This window comes from Oryza brachyantha, unplaced genomic scaffold (assembly GCF_000231095.2).
Source record: "Oryza brachyantha unplaced genomic scaffold, ObraRS2 ChrUN-Ctg46, whole genome shotgun sequence".
NCBI classification, from domain to species: Eukaryota; Viridiplantae; Streptophyta; class Magnoliopsida; order Poales; family Poaceae; genus Oryza; species Oryza brachyantha.
The window spans coordinates 557872-579491 of NW_024427246.1; the positions used below are offsets into that span (position 1 = coordinate 557872).

Genomic DNA, 21620 nt, shown 5'->3' on the forward strand with positions numbered 1-21620 from the left:
GTGTACCCCGAGCGAACGGCGGGACGTCTGTCCCGGACAGAAGGTGGAACGAACGACGGCGTCGCCACTACTCTCGCCCAAGCACGCTTCACTTCAGAGTTCTGATGGAATCCGGTGCTTTACTGCTGGTATGATCGCATCCAACATGTCTCCCACCGCCTGCCCCCTTATGCTCCCCGCGCGTGGCCCTTACCCGTCCGCCCGCGGCGAACCGTGCCGTCGTAGGAGCGAATAAGCGGCTGACTCGTAGCGCGTACGAACGGCAGGGTCTCGTGAGAGCGAAAAGCGAGATACGTGTACCCCGAGCGAACGGCGGGACGTCTGTCCCGAACAGAAGTTGGAACGAACGACGGCGTCGCCAGGCACGCGCGTCACGAGCGATAAACGCGTAGGCCGAACGAATGGCTCCGGCAAGTACCGAAAACGGTAAAAATGAACGAATGGCTCGACCGAGGTCCCAAAACCGCAAAAATGAACGAATGTCTCGACCAAGAACTCAAAACGGTTAAAAAGAGGGACGCAACACAAGGACTTCCCAGGAGGTCACCCATCCTAGTACTACTCTCGCCCAAGCACGCTTAACTTCGGAGTTCTGATGGGATCCGGTGCTTTAGTCCTGGTATGACCGCATCCAACATGTCTCGCACCGCCTGCCCCCTTATGCTCCCCGCGCGTGGCCCTTACCCGTCCGCCCGGGGCGAACCGTGCCGTCGTAGGAGCGAATAAGCGGCTGACTCGTACCGCGTACGAACGGCAGGGTCTCATGAGAGCGAAAAGCGAGATACGTGTACCCCGAGCGAACGGCGGGACGTCTGTCCCGGACAGAAGTTGGAACAAACGACGGCGTCGCCAGGCACGCACGTCACGAGCGATAAACGCGTAGGCCGAACGAATGGCTCCGGCAAGTACCGAAAACGGTAAAAATGAACGAATGGCTCGACCGAGGTCCCAAAACCGCAAAAATGAACGAATGTCTCGACCAAGAACTCAAAACGGCTAAAAAGAGGAACGCAACACGAGGACTTCCCAGGAGGTCACCCATCCTAGTACTACTCTCGCCCAAGCACGCTTAACTTCGGAGTTGTGATGGGATCCGGTGCTTTAGTGCTGCTATGACCGCATCCAGCATGTCTCGCACCGCCTGCCCCCTTATGCTCCCCGCGCGTGGCCGTTACCCGTCCGCCCGGGGCGAACCGTGCCGTCGTAGGAGCGAATAAGCGGCTGACTCGTACCGCGTACGAACGGCAGGGTCTCATGAGAGCGAAAAGCGAGATACGTGTACCCCGAGCGAACGGCGGGACGTCTGTCCCGGACAGAAGGTGGAACGAACGACGGCGTCGCCACTACTCTCGCCCAAGCACGCTTCACTTCAGAGTTCTGATGGAATCCGGTGCTTTACTGCTGGTATGATCGCATCCAACATGTCTCGCACCGCCTGCCCCCTTATGCTCCCCGCGCGTGGCCCTTACCCGTCCGCCCGCGGCGAACCGTGCCGTCGTAGGAGCGAATAAGCGGCTGACTCGTACCGCGTACGAACGGCAGGGTCTCATGAGAGCGAAAAGCGAGATACGTGTACCCCGAGCGAACGGCGGGACGTCTGTCCCGGACAGAAGGTGGAACGAACGACGGCGTCGCCACTACTCTCGCCCAAGCACGCTTCACTTCAGAGTTCTGATGGAATCCGGTGCTTTACTGCTGGTATGATCGCATCCAACATGTCTCGCACCGCCTGCCCCCTTATGCTCCCCGCGCGTGGCCCTTACCCGTCCGCCCGCGGCGAACCGTGCCGTCGTAGGAGCGAATAAGCGGCTGACTCGTAGCGCGTACGAACGGCAGGGTCTCATGAGAGCGAAAAGCGAGATACGTGTACCCCGAGCGAACGGCGGGACGTCTGTCCCGAACAGAAGTTGGAACGAACGACGGCGTCGCCAGGCACGCGCGTCACGAGCGATAAACGCGTAGGCCGAACGAATGGCTCCGGCAAGTACCGAAAACGGTAAAAATGAACGAATGGCTCGACCGAGGTCCCAAAACCGCAAAAATGAACGAATGTCTCGACCAAGAACTCAAAACGGCTAAAAAGAGGAACGCAACACGAGGACTTCCCAGGAGGTCACCCATCCTAGTACTACTCTCGCCCAAGCACGCTTAACTTCGGAGTTGTGATGGGATCCGGTGCTTTAGTGCTGCTATGACCGCATCCAGCATGTCTCGCACCGCCTGCCCCCTTATGCTCCCCGCGCGTGGCCCTTACCCGTCCGCCCGGGGCGAACCGTGCCGTCGTAGGAGCGAATAAGCGGCTGACTCGTACCGCGTACGAACGGCAGGGTCTCATGAGAGCTGAACGAAAGATACGTGTACCCCGAGCGAACGGCGGGACGTCTGTCCCGGACAGAAGGTGGAACGAACGACGGCGTCGCCAGGCACGCGCGTCACGAGCGATAAACGCGTAGGCCGAACGAATGGCTCCGGCAAGTACCGAAAACGGTAAAAATGAACGAATGGCTCGACCGAGGTCCCAAAACGGCAAAAATGAACGAATGTCTCGACCAAGAACTCAAAACGGCTAAAAAAAGAGGGATGCAACACGAGGACTTCCCAGGAGGTCATCCATCCTACTACTACTCTCGCCCAAGCACGCTTAACTTCGGAGTTAAGATGGGATCCGGTGCTTTAGTGCTGGTATGACCGCTTCCAGCATGTCTCGCACCGCCTGCCCCCTTATGCTCCCCGCGCGTGGCCCTTACCCGTCCGCCCGGGGCGAACCGTGCCGTCGTAGGAGCGAATAAGCGGCTGACTCGTACCGCGTACGAACGGCAGGGTCTCATGAGAGCGAAAAGCGAGATACGTGTACCCCGAGCGAACGGCGGGACGTCTGTCCCGGACAGAAGGTCGAACGAACGACGGCGTCGCCACTACTCTCGCCCAAGCACGCTTCACTTCAGAGTTCTGATGGAATCCGGTGCTTTACTGCTGGTATGATCGCATCCAACATGTCTCGCACCGCCTGCCCCCTTATGCTCCCCGCGCGTGGCCCTTACCCGTCCGCCCGCGGCGAACCGTGCCGTCGTAGGAGCGAATAAGCGGCTGACTCGTAGCGCGTACGAACGGCAGGGTCTCATGAGAGCGAAAAGCGAGATACGTGTACCCCGAGCGAACGGCGGGACGTCTGTCCCGAACAGAAGTTGGAACGAACGACGGCGTCGCCAGGCACGCGCGTCACGAGCGATAAACGCGTAGGCCGAACGAATGGCTCCGGCAAGTACCGAAAACGGTAAAAATGAACGAATGGCTCGACCGAGGTCCCAAAACCGCAAAAATGAACGAATGTCTCGACCAAGAACTCAAAACGGCTAAAAAGAGGAACGCAACACGAGGACTTCCCAGGAGGTTACCCATCCTAGTACTACTCTCGCCCAAGCACGCTTAACTTCGGAGTTGTGATGGGATCCGGTGCTTTAGTGCTGCTATGACCGCATCCAGCATGTCTCGCACCGCCTGCCCCCTTATGCTCCCCGCGCGTGGCCCTTACCCGTCCGCCCGGGGCGAACCGTGCCGTCGTAGGAGCGAATAAGCGGCTGACTCGTACCGCGTACGAACGGCAGGGTCTCATGAGAGCTGAACGAAAGATACGTGTACCCCGAGCGAACGGCGGGACGTCTGTCCCGGACAGAAGGTGGAACGAACGACGGCGTCGCCAGGCACGCGCGTCACGAGCGATAAACGCGTAGGCCGAACGAATGGCTCCGGCAAGTACCGAAAACGGTAAAAATGAACGAATGGCTCGACCGAGGTCCCAAAACGGCAAAAATGAACGAATGTCTCGACCAAAAACCCAAAACGGCTAAAAAGAGGGATGCAACACGAGGACTTCCCAAGAGGTCACCCATCCTAGTACTACTCTCGCCCAAGCACGCTTAACTTCGGAGTTCTAATGGGATACGGTTCTTTAGGGCTGGTATGATCGCATCCAGCATGTGTCGCACCGCCTGCCCCCTTATGCTCCCCGCGCGTGGCCCTTACCCGTCCGCCCGGGGCGAACCGTGTCGTCGTAGGAGCGAATAAGCGGCTGTCTCGTACCGCGTATGAACGGCAGGGTCTCATGAGAGCAAAAAGCGAGATACGTGTACCCCGAGCGAACGGCGGGACGTCTGTCCCGGACAGAAGTTGGAACGAACGACGGCGTCGCCAGGCACGCGCGTCACGAGCGATAAACGCGTAGGCCGAACGAATGGCTCCGGCCCAGGAGGTCACCCATCCTAGTGCTACTCTCGCCCAAGCACGCTTAACTTCGGAGTTCAGATGAAATCCGGTGCTTTACTGCGGGTATGATCGCATCCAACATGTCTCGCACCGCCTGCCCCTTTATGCTCCCCGCGCGTGGCCCTTACCCGTCCGCCCGCGGCGAACCGTGCCGTCGTAGGAGCGAATAAGCGGCTGACTCGTAGCGCGTACGAACGGCAGGGTCTCATGAGAGCGAAAAGCGAGATACGTGTACCCCGAGCGAACGGCGGGACATCTGTCCCGGACAGAAGTTGGAACGAACGACGGCGTCGCCAGGCACGCGCGTCACGAGCGATAAACGCGTAGGCCGAACGAATGGCTCTGGCAAGTACCGAAAACGGTAAAAATGAACGAATGGCTCGACCGAGGTCCCAAAACCGCAAAAATGAACGAATGTCTCGACCTAGAACTCAAAACGGCTAAAAAGAACACGATGACTTCCCAAGAGGTCACCCATCCTAGTACTACTCTCGACCAAGCACGCTTAACTTCGGAGTTCTGATGGGATCCGGTGCTTTAGTGCTGGTATGACCGCATCCAGCATGTCTCGCACCGCCTGCCCCCTTATGCTCCCCGCGCGTGGCCGTTACCCGTCCGCCCGGGGCGAACCGTGCCGTCGTAGGAGCGAATAAGCGGCTGACTCGTACCGCGTACGAACGGCAGGGTCTCATGGGAGCGAAAAGCGAGATACGTGTACCCCGAGCGAACGGCGGGACGTCTGTCCCGGACAGAAGTTGAAACGAACGACGGCGTCGCCAGGCACGCGCGTCACGAGCGATAAACGCGTAGGCCGAACGAATGGCTCCGGCCCAGGAGGTCACCCATCCTAGTGCTACTCTCGCCCAAGCACGCTTAACTTCGGAGTTCTGATGAAATCCGGTGCTTTACTGCGGGTATGACCGCATCCAACATGTCTCGCACCGCCTGCCCCCTTATGCTCCCCGCGCGTGGCCCTTACCCGTCCGCCCGGGGCGAACCGTGCCGTCGTAGGAGCGAATAAGCGGCTGACTCGTACCGCGTACGAACGGCAGGGTCTCATGAGAGCGAAAAGCGAGATACGTGTACCCCGAGCGAACGGCGGGACGTCTGTCCCGGACAGAAGTTGGAACGAACGACGGCGTCGCCAGGCACGCGCGTCACGAGCGATAAACGCGTAGGCCGAACGACGGCGTCGCCAGGCACGCGCGTCACGAGCGATAAACGCGTAGGCCGAACGAATGGCTCCGGCAAGTACCGAAAACGGTAAAAATGAACGAATGGCTCGACTGACGTCCCAAAACCGCAAAAATGAACGAATGTCTCGACCAAGAACTCAAAAGGGCTAAAAAGAAGGACGCAACACAAGGACTTCCCAGGAGGTCACCCATCCTAGTACTACTCTCGCCCAAGCACGCTTAACTTCGGAGTTCTGATGGGATCCGGTGCTTTAGTCCTGGTATGACCGCATCCAGCATGTCTCGCACCGCCTGCCCCCTTATAGTCCCCGCGCGTGGCCCTTACCCGTCCGCCCGGGGCGAACCGTGCCGTCGTAGGAGCGAATAAGCGGCTGACTCGTACCGCGTACGAACGGCAGGGTCTCATGAGAGCGAAAAGCGAGATACGTGTACCCCGAGCGAACGGCGGGACGTCTGTCCCGGACAGAAGGTGGAACGAACGACGGCGTCGCCAGGCACGCGCGTCACGAGCGATAAACGCGTAGGCCGAACGAATGGCTCCGGCAAGTACCGAAAACGGTAAAAATGAACGAATGGCTCGACCGAGGTCCCAAAACGGCAAAAATGAACGAATGTCTCGACCAAGAACCCAAAACGGCTAAAAAGAGGGATGCAACACGAGGACTTCCCAAGAGGTCACCCATCCTAGTACTACTCTCGCCCAAGCACGCTTAACTTCGGATGGGATACGGTGCTTTAGGGCTGGTATGATCGCATCCAGCATGTGTCGCACCGCCTGCCCCCTTATGCTCCCCGCGCGTGGCCCTTACCCGTCCGCCCGGGGCGAACCGTGCCGTCGTAGGAGCGAATAAGCGGCTGTCTCGTACCGCGTATGAACGGCAGGGTCTCATGAGAGCGAAAAGCGAGATACGTGTACCCCGAGCGAACGGCGGGACGTCTGTCCCGGACAGAAGTTGGAACGAACGACGGCGTCGCCAGGCACGCGCGTCACGAGCGATAAACGCGTAGGCCGAACGAATGGCTCCGGCCCAGGAGGTCACCCATCCTAGTGCTACTCTCGCCCAAGCACGCTTAACTTCGGAGTTCTGATGAAATCCGGTGCTTTACTGCGGGTATGATCGCATCCAACATGTCTCGCACCGCCTGCCCATTTATGCTCCCCGCGCGTGGCCCTTACCCGTCCGCCCGGGGCGAACCGTGCCGTCGTAGGAGCGAATAAGCGGCTGACTCGTACCGCGTACGAACGGCAGGGTCTCATGAGAGCGAAAAGCGAGATACGTGTACCCCGAGCGAACGGCGGGACGTCTGTCCCGGACAGAAGGTGGAACGAACGACGGCGTCGCCAGGCACGCGCGTCACGAGCGATAAACGCGTAGGCCGAACGAATGGCTCCGGCAAGTACCGAAAACGGTAAAAATGAACGAATGGCTCGACCGAGGTCCCAAAACGGCAAAAATGAACGAATGTCTCGACCAAGAACCCAAAACGGCTAAAAAGAGGGATGCAACACGAGGACTTCCCAAGAGGTCACCCATCCTAGTACTACTCTCGCCCAAGCACGCTTAACTTCGGATGGGATACGGTGCTTTAGGGCTGGTATGATCGCATCCAGCATGTGTCGCACCGCCTGCCCCCTTATGCTCCCCGCGCGTGGCCCTTACCCGTCCGCCCGGGGCGAACCGTGCCGTCGTAGGAGCGAATAAGCGGCTGACTCGTACCGCGTACGAACGGCAGGGTCTCATGAGAGCGAAAAGCGAGATACGTGTACCCCGAGCGAACGGCGGGACGTCTGTCCCGGACAGAAGTTGGAACGAACGACGGCGTCGCCAGGCACGCGCGTCACGAGCGATAAACGCGTAGGCCGAACGACGGCGTCGCCAGGCACGCGCGTCACGAGCGATAAACGCGTAGGCCGAACGAATGGCTCCGGCAAGTACCGAAAACGGTAAAAATGAACGAATGGCTCGACTGACGTCCCAAAACCGCAAAAATGAACGAATGTCTCGACCAAGAACTCAAAAGGGCTAAAAAGAGGGACGCAACACAAGGACTTCCCAGGAGGTCACCCATCCTAGTACTACTCTCGCCCAAGCACGCTTAACTTCGGAGTTCTGATGGGATCCGGTGCTTTAGTCCTGGTATGACCGCATCCAGCATGTCTCGCACCGCCTGCCCCCTTATAGTCCCCGCGCGTGGCCCTTACCCGTCCGCCCGGGGCGAACCGTGCCGTCGTAGGAGCGAATAAGCGGCTGACTCGTACCGCGTACGAACGGCAGGGTCTCATGAGAGCGAAAAGCGAGATACGTGTACCCCGAGCGAACGGCGGGACGTCTGTCCCGGACAGAAGGTGGAACGAACGACGGCGTCGCCAGGCACGCGCGTCACGAGCGATAAACGCGTAGGCCGAACGAATGGCTCCGGCAAGTACCGAAAACGGTAAAAATGAACGAATGGCTCGACCGAGGTCCCAAAACGGCAAAAATGAACGAATGTCTCGACCAAGAACCCAAAACGGCTAAAAAGAGGGATGCAACACGAGGACTTCCCAAGAGGTCACCCATCCTAGTACTACTCTCGCCCAAGCACGCTTAACTTCGGATGGGATACGGTGCTTTAGGGCTGGTATGATCGCATCCAGCATGTGTCGCACCGCCTGCCCCCTTATGCTCCCCGCGCGTGGCCCTTACCCGTCCGCCCGGGGCGAACCGTGCCGTCGTAGGAGCGAATAAGCGGCTGTCTCGTACCGCGTATGAACGGCAGGGTCTCATGAGAGCGAAAAGCGAGATACGTGTACCCCGAGCGAACGGCGGGACGTCTGTCCCGGACAGAAGTTGGAACGAACGACGGCGTCGCCAGGCACGCGCGTCACGAGCGATAAACGCGTAGGCCGAACGAATGGCTCCGGCCCAGGAGGTCACCCATCCTAGTGCTACTCTCGCCCAAGCACGCTTAACTTCGGAGTTCTGATGAAATCCGGTGCTTTACTGCGGGTATGATCGCATCCAACATGTCTCGCACCGCCTGCCCCTTTATGCTCCCCGCGCGTGGCCCTTACCCGTCCGCCCGGGGCGAACCGTGCCGTCGTAGGAGCGAATAAGCGGCTGACTCGTACCGCGTACGAACGGCAGGGTCTCATGAGAGCGAAAAGCGAGATACGTGTACCCCGAGCGAACGGCGGGACGTCTGTCCCGGACAGAAGGTGGAACGAACGACGGCGTCGCCAGGCACGCGCGTCACGAGCGATAAACGCGTAGGCCGAACGAATGGCTCCGGCAAGTACCGAAAACGGTAAAAATGAACGAATGGCTCGACCGAGGTCCCAAAACGGCAAAAATGAACGAATGTCTCGACCAAGAACCCAAAACGGCTAAAAAGAGGGATGCAACACGAGGACTTCCCAAGAGGTCACCCATCCTAGTACTACTCTCGCCCAAGCACGCTTAACTTCGGATGGGATACGGTGCTTTAGGGCTGGTATGATCGCATCCAGCATGTGTCGCACCGCCTGCCCCCTTATGCTCCCCGCGCGTGGCCCTTACCCGTCCGCCCGGGGCGAACCGTGCCGTCGTAGGAGCGAATAAGCGGCTGACTCGTACCGCGTACGAACGGCAGGGTCTCATGAGAGCGAAAAGCGAGATACGTGTACCCCGAGCGAACGGCGGGACATCTGTCCCGGACAGAAGTTGGAACGAACGACGGCGTCGCCAGGCACGCGCGTCACGAGCGATAAACGCGTAGGCCGAACGAATGGCTCCGGCAAGTACCGAAAACGGTAAAAATGAACGAATGGCTCGACCGAGGTCCCAAAACCGCAAAAATGAACGAATGTCTCGACCAAGAACTCAAAACGGCTAAAAAGAACACGATGACTTCCCAAGAGGTCACCCATCCTACTACTACTCTTGACCAAGCACGCTTAACTTCGGAGTTCTGATGGGATCCGGTGCTTTAGTCCTGGTATGACCGCATCCAGCATGTCTCACACCGCCTGCCCCCTTATGCTCCCCGCGCGTGGCCCTTACCCGTCCGCCCGGGGCGAACCGTGCCGTCGTAGGAGCGAATAAGCGGCTGACTCGTACCGCGTACGAACGGCAGGGTCTCATGAGAGCGAAAAGCGAGATACGTGTACCCCAAGCGAACGGCGGGACGTCTGTCCCGGACAGAAGGTGGAACGAACGACGGCGTCGCCAGGCACGCGCGTCACGAGCGATAAACGCGTAGGCCGAACGAATGGCTCCGGCAAGTACCGAAAACGGTAAAAATGAACGAATGGCTCGACCGAGGTCCCAAAACCGCAAAAATGAACGAATGTCCCGACCAAGAACCCAAAACGGCTAAAAAGAGGGATGCAACACGAGGACTTCCCAGGAGGTCACCCATCCTAGTGCAACTCTCGCCCAAGCACGCTTAACTTTGGAGTTCTGATGGGATCCGATGCTTTAGTCCTGGTAAGACCGCATCCAACATGTCTCGCACCGCCTGCCCCCTTATGGTCCCCGCGCTTGGCCCTTACCCGTCCGCCCGGGGCGAACCGTGCCGTCGTAGGAGCGAATAAGCGGCTGACTCGTACCGCGTACGAACGGCAGGGTCTCATGAGAGCGAAAAGCGAGATACGTGTACCCCGAGCGAACGGCGGGACGTCTGTCCCGGACAGAAGTTGGAACGAACGACGGCGTCGCCAGGCACGCGCGTCACGAGCGATAAACGCGTAGGCCGAACGAATGGCTCCGGCAAGTACCGAAAACGGTAAAAATGAACGAATGGCTCGACCGAGGTCCCAAAACCGCAAAAATGAACGAATGTCCCGACCAAGAACCCAAAACGGCTAAAAAGAGGGATGCAACACGAGGACTTCCCAGGAGGTCACCCATCCTAGTGCTACTCTCTCCCAAGCACGCTTAACTTCGGAGTTCTGATGGAATCCGGTGCTTTACTGCTGGTATGATCGCATCCAACATGTCTAATGTCACGCCCGGAGTTTTATCCCAAGCCTAAATCGTAAAAAGAAATCCGTAAATAACAATTGGCTTAATTAACTCAGGAAAAATCCCTCTAAAAGGAATTAATTCAATTAAATCGAGGCTCGCAAATCGACTAACAGGATTTGAATTTAAATTGCAGAAGTATAAAATTTGGCCAAACAAATTAATTTAAAACTCGGCAAAAGTGGGGTTTTCCTTTTTCCCTCCTTTTTCCTTTCTTTTTCCCTTCCTTCTCAAATTGGGCCGAAGTCCAATTTTCCTCCCTTCCTTTTCTTTTTCCTTTTTCTTTTTCCTCTCCTCCTTCCCGGGCCGGCCCAGCCGAGCCGGCCCACCTCTCCCCGCCCGGCCGGCCCAGCCGAGCCGGCCTTCCGCTCCGTCCCCGTGCGCGCGCGCTCCTCCCGCCTGGGCCGCCTCGGCCCAGCTCGCCCGCTCGTCCGCCCGCGCCACGGCGAAGTCCGTCTCGCCTCCATCCTCCCCTCGCGCCACTGACAGGTGGGGCCCACCTGTCAGCGACCAGGTTTCGCCAGCGCCCCCGCCTCCGCGTCGCGCCAGCCGAGTCCGCCGCCGCCCCGAGTCCTCCGCCGCGCCGCCGCTGCAACCACCGCCGCAACCGCCGCCGCCGAGTTCGCCGCGTCGTCGACTCGGTCTCCACCGGCCGCTCCGCCCTAGCCGGCGCCACCACCTATAAAATTCTCACGCCGCCGCCCCGCCGCCACTTTCCCCTCTCCGCCCGAAGCTCCCCTCCGTCGCCGTCAGCCGCCGATCTTCTTGTCGGCCGTCGGATGTCGCCGCCCACCCGCGTCACCACCGCCGCCTCGTCTTCGCTGATCTCCCACCGGCCTCCGTCGCTGCCGGTGTGCACCCGAGCGTCGTCGCCGCCCCTTCGTCCCTCCCGCCGCCGTGCTCGTCGTCTCGACGCCGTCGGCCGATCTCGTCACCGCGCGTCGTCAGCCGCCGCGCGTCTGCGTCATCACCGCCGCCTCGCCCTCGCCGACGCGCCGCCTTCTTTGTCGCCGCCGGTGAGCGTTTCTCCTCTCCCTCTCCCGTTTCCCTCATCATCACCCCTGAGCTCACCCCCGCGCCGTCGTCGTTGGACTCCGCCGGTCGCCAGCGGCCCCTGCCAGACCGTCGCCCAGCTCCGCCGTCGTCACGCTGTCCTCGCGCCACCCACGCCTTCCCGCATGGCCGCTTCCCGCGCCCGCCCGCCGTCGCCGTGCCGCTCTGCCATCGTCCCCGTGCGCCGCGCTCGGTCGCGCGCCACGCGCTGTCGTCGGACGCCGGTCGTCGTCGTCGCGCCGTCGTCGTCGTCGCGCCGTCGTCGCCGTCGCCGCCCGCTTGTCGCCGCCCGACGTCGTCGCCGACGCCGTCGTTGCTGCGCCGTCGCCGCCTCCCCGGCTGAACGCCGCATCTCATCCCCCTCTCCCTCGCGACGCCGTCGCTGAGCTCCCTCCTCCGCTCTGCTCCGCTGCCACCCGATCCCTCGCGCCGTCACTGGGTGTCGTGCGCTGCCGGCGCTCGTCGTCGCCCCTCCACCTGCCGTCTTCGTCCGCGCCGACTCGTCGTCGCCGTTCTCGTCACCACCTTCGCCTCCGCCGACCACCAACCGCCGCTCTGCTGTCGAGCCGTCGCCGGCCGTCACTGTCCCCGCGCCGCCGTCGAGGCCGTCTCTCCTCTCCTCTCTCGCTGCCACTTGGCCGCTCCGCTCCGCCGCCGCTCAGCCACCCTCTCCCTCCGCTCTGCTCCGCCGCCGCTCCGAGCCGCGCCACCCCGCCGCGGTCTCTGCCTCCTCCTCGCCGACGCCGTCGTCGCCCTTCGGTCGCCGGTCGGTGTCGCCGACGTCGACGCCCTCGTGCCGCCGGTCATCGCCATCGCCACCTCCCCTTTCCTCCTCAGCCGTCGCCGTGCCGCCGAGCCGTCGTCGTCGTGCGCCGCGCTCGGGCGCCGCTGCTCGCGCCGCCGACGTCCTCGCTTCCCGGCCGCCGTCGCCAATCGCCGCCGTCCGCCGCATACCTGCCGGTCCGCGCCGCCGTCCGCCGGTCGCCGCCCGCCGCGCCGTCGCGCCGCGAGCCGCGAGCCGCGCGCTCTGCTCGCTCCTCTCTGTCCTCTCTCGCTGACGAGTGGGACCCACCCGTCAGTCGTTCCCCGCCAGCCCCTTCCTCTCTCTCCTCCCCGGGCCCGCGTGTCAGCCGCCCATTTCCCCTCTCTCCCACTGACAGGTGGTCCCCACCTGTCAGCCGTCAGTTCCTCTCTCCTCGCTGACGTCAGCAGCCCCATTAATTGCGCAATAATTGATTTAGGACTTTTCTGTTTAGCTAAAAAACCCAGAAAACTTCTAAAATTCATAAGTAATCCATCTAGTCTCCGTTTAGGTCCATTCAAGTTTCATTAAATCCAGAAAAATGCCAAGAATCCATTAAAAATAGTTTCTTTCTCTGTTTCAGTAGTTTTTTAGCCTGTTTTGTTTGTTTTGCCTTGTTTGTCGTAGGTTTTGACCCCGTCGCAGCGCCGTTCGTTCCCGAAGTCGTCGCCGAAGTTCCTCGTGGGTCTAAGCAAGGCAAGTGGCACCCTTCTTTGATCATATTGAACCCATGATTATAAAATCCCCCGCTTTTACATTCAAACATGCATTGTTTTATGCAAATCTATTTATTGTATTTATCTATTGGGCATTTACCTTTATATCCGTTGATTCCCATTTATTATTGTCATCCCAGGGTTAATTTGACTAGAATTAGGGTTAGTCAATGCTTAGCCATGCTTAGTTCAACTAGCTCACCAATTATTATTTAATTATTGTTGCACTTTGGTACACCTTCAATGGTTGTTATCATTATTCATTTCCCGATGTGGTTTAATACAACTAAAATATTGCTTATGGTGGGCTGTGGGTGCATGGTTTTGAGAGTCGTGCCCATGGCAATTAAGGACCGGTTCTCGGGAAACCCTGAAGGTCTTACACGTACTAACCACAAGCCAGAATGGGCAACGGTGAGACTCGTAATCTAGCTTGTCCCTATTCGACGTACCCAGGCAAGGGTAGGCGTGATGGAGTATGGACAGGCAATCGTGGTGTAACGAAAGCTTCTCCTGCTTCCGGATCTACCAAGGCACAAGAGGGGACTGCCCGACTTGGTGTAAAGGAGGGGGTGAAACCTGAAGTGTGGTGCGATTGTCTAGGGAGGGTTAGGTGAAAGGTCTTATCATGGTTTCTGTACTGAGGTATCGTGGTGATACGTTGGGGCATGGTAACATGCTTGGCAGCCATGTCTTGTGGGTAAAGTTGTACACCTCTGCAGAGTAAAACTATTCGAATAGCCGTGCCCGCGGTTATTGGGCGAACCGACAGACTCACTGGGATTAGTTGAACCCCTTTAATAATTTTATTAATCTTGGAACTGGTTTGACCCTGCGCAATGTGGTGTAACGTTGGCAGTGGTTTGGGTCTGTCGCAACGTGGTTTAACGTTGGACAGAGGGTTGACCCTGTCGCTACGTGGTGTAACGTTCGACAGCGGTCTGGGCCTGTTGCAACGTGGTGTAACGTTGGACAGTGGATGATTATTTTAAATGTTTACTTCACTTTTATTTCAGTCTATTTTATTTACTGTTTTGCTAAATTACTGCAGCTTTTGTGCAATTTAACCTTAGCCTATCCTTGTTACCCTATTGCATTCATTATTCTCCCTCTCTTGGGTGTTACTTGTTGAGTACGGCGGTTTGTACTCAGCCTTGCTTACTTTTTCCCCCACCAGAGCAAGTGCCAGAGCCTGTGTCAGAAGAAGGTTGTTTCGAAGGTTGAGGTAAGGTTCAGTCCGCCGTCGAGAGTGCCTGTGGTGTGGAGCCGTCTTCGCCAGCTGAAGCTGAAGATTAGATGGTCTAGTTTTGTCTTCCTCTTTCCGCTGCATTTCGATAGATACTTGTTTTTATTTGTTTTTAAGACGTGGAACCGTGTATTAATTTGTCATAGTGTGTACTCGGGCTGATGCCTGGACCGAGATTTAATACATGCTATTGTTCAGAAATTTGGTGTAAATTTCTGGGCGTGACAAGTTGGTATCAGAGCCAATCTTGACCGTAGGATGAGCCAAATGGAAACCCTAGGAGCCTTCTGTCATATGCATTAGGATTTGCAAAATTTGAGTCGTTTGCAAAAAAAAAAGAGTCGAGTCTTTTGGTTTTGAAAATTTAGCGAGCATTCTTGCTTCTCAAACCTTGATCTCTATAGATGTGTGTCATCCCACCGACGAGCCCGTGCCTTCGTCGCAGCAGTCATCAGCAACTTCAGCCGATCAAGTGTCAAGACCGAAGATTCAAGTTCTTCCCGAAGTGAAGAGTCAGGTCTGCGCTACTCCAAGCGTCGCTCTCAAGTTGAAGACAAGTCGTTCAAGAGTCAAGCTTTGCTTCTTCAGTCGTCGCAGCCGTTTCGAGCCGTAGACGTTACCCTAGCATCGTCTTTTAGTCGTTGCTTGGTAGTTTTTGTGTGTGTAGGTTTGTTTTGGGGTTAGCGGTTCACCATAGCAAGTAGTGGCGTTATGGTTGTACCACCAGGAGTTGAGTGCTCTTTTAAGTGTTTTAATCCAGATCAGAAAATTTCACTCGAGTAATTCAAGAAAAGCCCCATTGATTTTCTCCTCTGCCTTTGTTCTCTCCTTCTGCTCTGAAGATGGTGAACACAAGGAACAGCAACCGCAACAACACCAGTGCAACTGGAAGTGAAGAAAACCGAGTCGCTTCCTCCAACTCTAGGCTGCTTGTCTGCACCTCTTTAACAGCTCCTCCGAATCTCGGGGACGAGATTCTGTTAAGGGGGGTGGATTTGTCACGCCCGGAGTTTTATCCCAAGCCTAAATCGCAAAAAGAAATCCGTAAATAACAATTGGCTTAATTAACTCAGGAAAAATCCCTCTAAAAGGAATTAATTCAATTAAATCGAGGCTCGCAAATCGACTAACAGGATTTGAATTTAAATTGCAGAAGTATAAAATTTGGCCAAACAAATTAATTTAAAACTCGGCAAAAGTGGGGTTTTCCTTTTTCCCTCCTTTTTCCTTTCTTTTTCCCTTCCTTCTCAAATTGGGCCGAAGTCCAATTTTCCTCCCTTCCTTTTCTTTTTCCTTTTTCTTTTTCCTCTCCTCCTTCCCGGGCCGGCCCAGCCGAGCCGGCCCACCTCTCCCCGCCCGGCCGGCCCAGCCGAGCCGGCCTTCCGCTCCGTCCCCGCGCGCGCGCGCTCCTCCCGCCTGGGCCGCCTCGGCCCAGCTCGCCCGCTCGTCCGCCCGCGCCGCGGCGAAGTCCGTCTCGCCTCCCTCCTCCCCTCGCGCCACTGACAGGTGGGGCCCACCTGTCAGCGACCAGGTTTCGCCAGCGCCCCCGCCTCCGCGTCGCGCCAGCCGAGTCCGCCGCCGCCCCGAGTCCTCCGCCGCGCCGCCGCTGCAACCACCGCCGCAACCGCCGCCGCCGAGTTCGCCGCGTCGTCGACTCGGTCTCCACCGGCCGCTTCGCCCTAGCCGGCGCCACCACCTATAAAATTCTCACGCCGCCGCCCCGCCGCCACTTTCCCCTCTCCGCCCGAAGCTCCCCTCCGTCGCCGTCAGCCGCCGATCTTCTTGTCGGCCGTCGGACGTCGCCGCCCACCCGCGTCACCACCGTCGCCTCGTCTTCGCTGATCTCCCGCCGGCCTCCGTCGCTGCCGGTGTGCACCCGAGCGTCGTCGCCGCCCCTTCGTCCCTCCCGCCGCCGTGCTCGTTGTCTCGACGCCGTCGGCCGATCTCGTCACCGCGCGTCGTCAGCCGCCGCGCGTCTGCGTCATCACCGCCGCCTCGCCCTCGCCGACGCGCCGCCTTCTTTGTCGCCGCCGGTGAGCGTTTCTCCTCTCCCTCTCCCATTTCCCTCATCATCACCCCTGAGCTCACCCCCGCGCCGTCGTCGTTGGACTCCGCCGGTCGCCAGCGGCCCCTGCCAGACCGTCGCCCAGCTCCGCCGTCGTCACGCTGTCCTCGCGCCACCCACGCCTTCCCGTCTGGCCGCTTCCCGCGCCCGCCCGCCGTCGCCGTGCCGCTCTGCCGTCGTCCCCGTGCGCCGCGCTCGGTCGCGCGCCACGCGCTGTCGTCGGACGCCGGTCGTCGTCGTCGCGCCGTCGTCGTCGTCGCGCCGTCGTCGCCGTCGCCGCCCGCTTGTCGCCGCCCGACGTCGTCGCCGACGCCGTCGTTGCTGCGCCGTCGCCGCCTCCCCGGCTGAACGCCGCATCTCATCCCCCTCTCCCTCGCGACGCCGTCGCTGAGCTCCCTCCTCCGCTCTGCTCCGCTGCCACCCGATCCCTCGCGCCGTCACTGGGTGTCGTGCGCTGCCGGCGCTCGTCGTCGCCCCTCCACCTGCCGTCTTCGTCCGCGCCAACTCGTCGTCGCCGTTCTCGTCACCACCTTCGCCTCCGCCGACCACCAACCGCCGCTCTGCTGTCGAGCCGTCGCCGGCCGTCACTGTCCCCGCGCCGCCGTCGAGGCCGTCTCTCCTCTCCTCTCTCGCTGCCACTTGGCCGCTCCGCTCCGCCGCCGCTCAGCCACCCTCTCCCTCCGCTCTGCTCCACCGCCGCTCCGAGCCGCGCCACCCCGCCGCGGTCTCTGCCTCCTCCTCGCCGACGCCGTCGTCGCCCTTCGGTCGCCGGTCGGTGTCGCCGACGTCGACGCCCTCATGCCGCCGGTCATCGCCATCGCCACCTCCCCTTTCCTCCTCAGCCGTCGCCGTGCCGCCGTGCCGTCGTCGTCGTGCGCCGCGCTCGGGCGCCGCTGCTCGCGCCGCCGACGTCCTCGCTTCCCGGCCGCCGTCGCCAATCGCCGCCGTCCGCCGCATACCCGCCGGTCCGCGCCGCCGTCCGCCGGTCGCCGCCCGCCGCGCCGTCGCGCCGCGAGCCGCGAGCCGCGCGCTCTGCTCGCTCCTCTCTGTCCTCTCTCGCTGACGAGTGGGACCCACCCGTCAGTCGTTCCCCGCCAGCCCCTTCCTCTCTCTCCTCCCCGGGCCCGCGTGTCAGCCGCCCATTTCCCCTCTCTCCCACTGACAGGTGGTCCCCACCTGTCAGCCGTCAGTTCCTCTCTCCTCGCTGACGTCAGCAGCCCCATTAATTGCGCAATAATTGATTTAGGACTTTTCTGTTTAGCTAAAAAACCCAGAAAACTTCTAAAATTCATAAGTAATCCATCTAGTCTCCGTTTAGGTCCATTCAAGTTTCATTAAATCCAGAAAAATGCCAAGAATCCATTAAAAATAGTTTCTTTCTCTGTTTCAGTAGTTTTTTAGCCTGTTTTGTTTGTTTTGCCTTGTTTGTCGTAGGTTTTGACCCCGTCGCAGCGCCGTTCGTTCCCGAAGTCGTCGCCGAAGTTCCTCGTGGGTCTAAGCAAGGCAAGTGGCACCCTTCTTTGATCATATTGAACCCATGATTATAAAATCCCCCGCTTTTACATTCAAACATGCATTGTTTTATGCAAATCTATTTATTGTATTTATCTATTGGGCATTTACCTTTATATCCGTTGATTCCCATTTATTATTGTCATCCCAGGGTTAATTTGACTAGAATTAGGGTTAGTCAATGCTTAGCCATGCTTAGTTCAACTAGCTCACCAATTATTATTTAATTATTGTTGCACTTTGGTACACCTTCAATGGTTGTTATCATTATTCATTTCCCGATGTGGTTTAATACAACTAAAATATTGCTTATGGTGGGCTGTGGGTGCATGGTTTTGAGAGTCGTGCCCATGGCAATTAAGGACCGGTTCTCGGGAAACCCTGAAGGTCTTACACGTACTAACCACAAGCCAGAATGGGCAACGGTGAGACTCGTAATCTAGCTTGTCCCTATTCGACGTACCCAGGCAAGGGTAGGCGTGATGGAGTATGGACAGGCAATCGTGGTGTAACGAAAGCTTCTCCTGCTTCCGGATCTACCAAGGCACAAGAGGGGACTGCCCGACTTGGTGTAAAGGAGGGGGTGAAACCTGAAGTGTGGTGCGATTGTCTAGGGAGGGTTAGGTGAAAGGTCTTATCATGGTTTCTGTACTGAGGTATCGTGGTGATATGTTGGGGCATCGTAACATGCTTGGCAGCCATGTCTTGTGGGTAAAGTTGTACACCTCTGCAGAGTAAAACTATTCGAATAGCCGTGCCCGCGGTTATTGGGCAAACCGACAGTCTCACTGGGATTAGTTGAACCCCTTTAATAATTTTATTAATCTTGGAACTGGTTTGACCCTGCGCAATGTGGTGTAACGTTGGCAGTGGTTTGGGTCTGTCGCAACGTGGTTTAACGTTGGACAGAGGGTTGACCCTGTCGCTACGTGGTGTAACGTTCGACAGCGGTCTGGGCCTGTTGCAACGTGGTGTAACGTTGGACAGTGGATGATTATTTTAAATGTTTACTTCACTTTTATTTCAGTCTATTTTATTTACTGTTTTGCTAAATTACTGCAGCTTTTGTGCAATTTAACCTTAGCCTATCCTTGTTACCCTATTGCATTCATTATTCTCCCTCTCTTGGGTGTTACTTGTTGAGTACGGCGGTTTGTACTCAGCCTTGCTTACTTTTTCCCCCACCAGAGCAAGTGCCAGAGCCTGTGTCAGAAGAAGGTTGTTCCGAAGGTTGAGGTAAGGTTCAGTCCGCCGTCGAGAGTGCCTGTGGTGTGGAGCCGTCTTCGCCAGCTGAAGCTGAAGATTAGATGGTCTAGTTTTGTCTTCCTCTTTCCGCTGCATTTCGATAGATACTTGTTTTTATTTGTTTTTAAGACGTGGAACCGTGTATTAATTTGTCATAGTGTGTACTCGGGCTGATGCCTGGACCGAGATTTAATACATGCTATTGTTCAGAAATTTGGTGTAAATTTCTGGGCGTGACATCTCGCACCGCCTGCCCCCTTATGCTTCCCGCGCGTGGCCCTTACCCGTCCGCCCGCGGCGAACCGTGCCGTCGTAGGAGCGAATAAGCGGCTGACTCGTAGTGCGTACGAACGGCAGGGTCTCATGAGAGCGAAAAGCGAGATACGTGTACCCCGAGCGAACGGCGGGACGTCTGTCCCGGACAGAAGTTGGAACGAACGACGGCGTCGCCAGGCACGCGCGTCACGAGCGATAAACGCGTAGGCCGAACGAATGGCTCCGGCAAGTACCGAAAACGGTAAAAATGAACGAATGGCTCGACTGACGTCCCAAAACCGCAAAAATGAACGAATGTCTCGACCAAGAACTCAAAACGGCTAAAAAGAGGGATGCAACACGAGGACTTCCCAGGAGGTCAGCCATCCTAGTACTACTCTCGGCCAAGCACGCTTAACTTCGGAGTTCTAATGGGATCCGGTGCTTTAGTGCTGGTATGACCGCATCCAGCATGTCTCGCACCGCCTGCCCCCTTATGCTCCCCGCGCGTGGCCCTTACCCGTCCGCCCGGGGCGAACCGTGCCGTCGTAGGAGCGAATAAGCGGCTGACTCGTACCGCGTACGAACGGCAGGGTCTCATGAGAGCGAAAAGCGAGATACGTGTACCCCAAGCGAACGGCGGGACGTCTGTCCCGGACAGAAGGTGGAACGAACGACGGCGTCGCCAGGCACGCGCGTCACGAGCGATAAACGCGTAGGCCGAACGAATGGCTCCGGCAAGTACCGAAAACGGTAAAAATGAACGAATGGCTCGACCGAGGTCCCAAAACCGCAAAAATGAACGAATGTCCTGACCAAGAACCCAAAACGGCTAAAAAGAGGGATGCAACACGAGGACTTCCCGAGAGGTCACCCATCCTAGTGCTACTCTCGCCCAAGCACGCTTAACTTCAAAGTTCTGATAGAATCCGGTGCTTTACTGCTGGTATGATCGCATCCAACATGTCTCGCACCGCCTGCCCCCTTATGCTCCCCGCGCGTGGCCCTTACCCGTCCGCCCGCGGCGAACCGTGCCGTCGTAGGAGCGAATAAGCGGCTGACTCGTAGCGCGTACGAACGGCAGGGTCTCATGAGAGCGAAAAGCGAGATACGTGTACCCCGAGCGAACGGCGGGACGTCTGTCCCGGACAGAAGTTGGAACGAACGACGGCGTCGCCAGGCACGCGCGTCACGAGCGATAAACGCGTAGGCCGAACGAATGGCTCCGGCAAGTACCGAAAACGGTAAAAATGAACGAATGGCTCGACCGACGTCCCAAAACCGCAAAAATGAACGAATGTCTCGACCAAGAACTCAAAACGGCTTAAAAGACGGACGCAACACGAGGACTTCCCAAGAGGTCACCCATCCTAGTACTACTCTCGCCCAAGCACGCTTAACTTCGGAGTTTTGATGGGATCCGGTGCTTTAGTCCTGGTATGACCGCATTCAGCATGTCTCACACCGCCTGCCCCCTTATGGTCCCCGCGCGTGGCCCTTACCCGTCCGCCCGGGGCGAACCGTGCCGTCGTAGGAGCGAATAAGCGGCTGACTCGTACCGCGTACGAACGGCAGGGTCTCATGAGAGCGAAAAGCGAGATACGTGTACCCCGAGCGAACGGCGGGACGTCTGTCCCGGACAGAAGTTGGAACGAACGACGGCGTCGCCAGGCACACGCGTCACGAGCGATAAACACGTAGGCCGAACGAATGGCTCCGGCAAGTACCGAAAACGGTAAAAATGAACGAATGGCTCCACCGAGGTCCCAAAACCCCCAAAATGAACGAATGTCTCGACCAAGAACTCAAAACGGCTAAAAAGAGGGATGCAACACGAGGACTTCCCAGGAGGTCACCCATCCTAGTACTACTCTCAGCCAAGCACGCTTAACTTCGGAGTTCTCGTGGGATCTGGTGCTTTAGTGCTGGTATGACCGCATCCAACATGTCTCGCACCGCCTGCCCCCTTATGCTCCCCGCGCGTGGCCTTTACCCGTCCGCCTGGGGCGAACCGTGCCGTCGTAGGAGCGAATAAGCGGTTGACTCGTACCGCGTACGAACGGCAGGGTCTCATGAGAGCGAAAAGCGAGATACGTGTACCCCCAGCGAACGGCGGGACGTCTGTCCCGGACAGAAGGTGGAACGAACGACGGCGTCGCCAGGCACGCGCGTCACGAGCGATAAACGCGTAGGCCAAACGAATGGCTCCGGCAAGTACCGAAAACGGTAAAAATGAACGAATGGCTCGACCGAGGTCCCAAAACCGCAAAAATGAACGAATG

At 58.2% G+C, this 21620-nt stretch overlaps 15 non-coding genes and 9 pseudogenes across 15 annotated transcripts; all 24 read right to left on the reverse strand.

Annotated features, from left to right (window-relative positions):
* Positions 1-514: 514 nt before the first annotated feature.
* LOC121056202 lies at positions 515-633 on the reverse strand. Its single transcript, XR_005813069.1, has one exon. It is a non-coding gene; the product is annotated as a 5S ribosomal RNA (ribosomal RNA).
* Positions 634-1005: 372 nt separating this feature from the next.
* LOC121056398 lies at positions 1006-1124 on the reverse strand. The gene has a single exon (XR_005813258.1). It is a non-coding gene; the product is annotated as a 5S ribosomal RNA (ribosomal RNA).
* A 960-nt stretch (positions 1125-2084) lies between these two features.
* Positions 2085-2203, reverse strand: LOC121056400. Its single transcript, XR_005813260.1, has one exon. It is a non-coding gene; the product is annotated as a 5S ribosomal RNA (ribosomal RNA).
* A 374-nt stretch (positions 2204-2577) lies between these two features.
* On the reverse strand, positions 2578-2696 carry LOC121056405. Its single transcript, XR_005813265.1, has one exon. It is a non-coding gene; the product is annotated as a 5S ribosomal RNA (ribosomal RNA).
* Positions 2697-3362: 666 nt separating this feature from the next.
* Positions 3363-3481, reverse strand: LOC121056452. Its single transcript, XR_005813310.1, has one exon. It is a non-coding gene; the product is annotated as a 5S ribosomal RNA (ribosomal RNA).
* Positions 3482-3853: 372 nt separating this feature from the next.
* LOC121056390 lies at positions 3854-3972 on the reverse strand. The gene has a single exon (XR_005813250.1). It is a non-coding gene; the product is annotated as a 5S ribosomal RNA (ribosomal RNA).
* A 245-nt stretch (positions 3973-4217) lies between these two features.
* Positions 4218-4340, reverse strand: LOC121056595 (annotated as a pseudogene).
* Positions 4341-4705: 365 nt separating this feature from the next.
* Positions 4706-4823, reverse strand: LOC121056518. The gene has a single exon (XR_005813376.1). It is a non-coding gene; the product is annotated as a 5S ribosomal RNA (ribosomal RNA).
* A 245-nt stretch (positions 4824-5068) lies between these two features.
* LOC121056583 lies at positions 5069-5191 on the reverse strand (annotated as a pseudogene).
* Positions 5192-5614: 423 nt separating this feature from the next.
* Positions 5615-5733, reverse strand: LOC121056225. Its single transcript, XR_005813092.1, has one exon. It is a non-coding gene; the product is annotated as a 5S ribosomal RNA (ribosomal RNA).
* Positions 5734-6105: 372 nt separating this feature from the next.
* On the reverse strand, positions 6106-6217 carry LOC121056545 (annotated as a pseudogene).
* A 245-nt stretch (positions 6218-6462) lies between these two features.
* On the reverse strand, positions 6463-6585 carry LOC121056593 (annotated as a pseudogene).
* Positions 6586-6957: 372 nt separating this feature from the next.
* LOC121056546 lies at positions 6958-7069 on the reverse strand (annotated as a pseudogene).
* Positions 7070-7492: 423 nt separating this feature from the next.
* On the reverse strand, positions 7493-7611 carry LOC121056203. The gene has a single exon (XR_005813070.1). It is a non-coding gene; the product is annotated as a 5S ribosomal RNA (ribosomal RNA).
* A 372-nt stretch (positions 7612-7983) lies between these two features.
* LOC121056547 lies at positions 7984-8095 on the reverse strand (annotated as a pseudogene).
* Positions 8096-8340: 245 nt separating this feature from the next.
* On the reverse strand, positions 8341-8463 carry LOC121056594 (annotated as a pseudogene).
* A 372-nt stretch (positions 8464-8835) lies between these two features.
* Positions 8836-8947, reverse strand: LOC121056548 (annotated as a pseudogene).
* Positions 8948-9316: 369 nt separating this feature from the next.
* Positions 9317-9430, reverse strand: LOC121056566 (annotated as a pseudogene).
* Positions 9431-9802: 372 nt separating this feature from the next.
* LOC121056495 lies at positions 9803-9921 on the reverse strand. Its single transcript, XR_005813353.1, has one exon. It is a non-coding gene; the product is annotated as a 5S ribosomal RNA (ribosomal RNA).
* Positions 9922-10293: 372 nt separating this feature from the next.
* LOC121056446 lies at positions 10294-10412 on the reverse strand. The gene has a single exon (XR_005813304.1). It is a non-coding gene; the product is annotated as a 5S ribosomal RNA (ribosomal RNA).
* A 9276-nt stretch (positions 10413-19688) lies between these two features.
* LOC121056269 lies at positions 19689-19807 on the reverse strand. The gene has a single exon (XR_005813135.1). It is a non-coding gene; the product is annotated as a 5S ribosomal RNA (ribosomal RNA).
* Positions 19808-20179: 372 nt separating this feature from the next.
* Positions 20180-20298, reverse strand: LOC121056514. Its single transcript, XR_005813372.1, has one exon. It is a non-coding gene; the product is annotated as a 5S ribosomal RNA (ribosomal RNA).
* Positions 20299-20670: 372 nt separating this feature from the next.
* Positions 20671-20789, reverse strand: LOC121056401. Its single transcript, XR_005813261.1, has one exon. It is a non-coding gene; the product is annotated as a 5S ribosomal RNA (ribosomal RNA).
* A 372-nt stretch (positions 20790-21161) lies between these two features.
* On the reverse strand, positions 21162-21280 carry LOC121056445. Its single transcript, XR_005813303.1, has one exon. It is a non-coding gene; the product is annotated as a 5S ribosomal RNA (ribosomal RNA).
* Between the last annotated feature and the right edge of the window lie 340 nt (positions 21281-21620).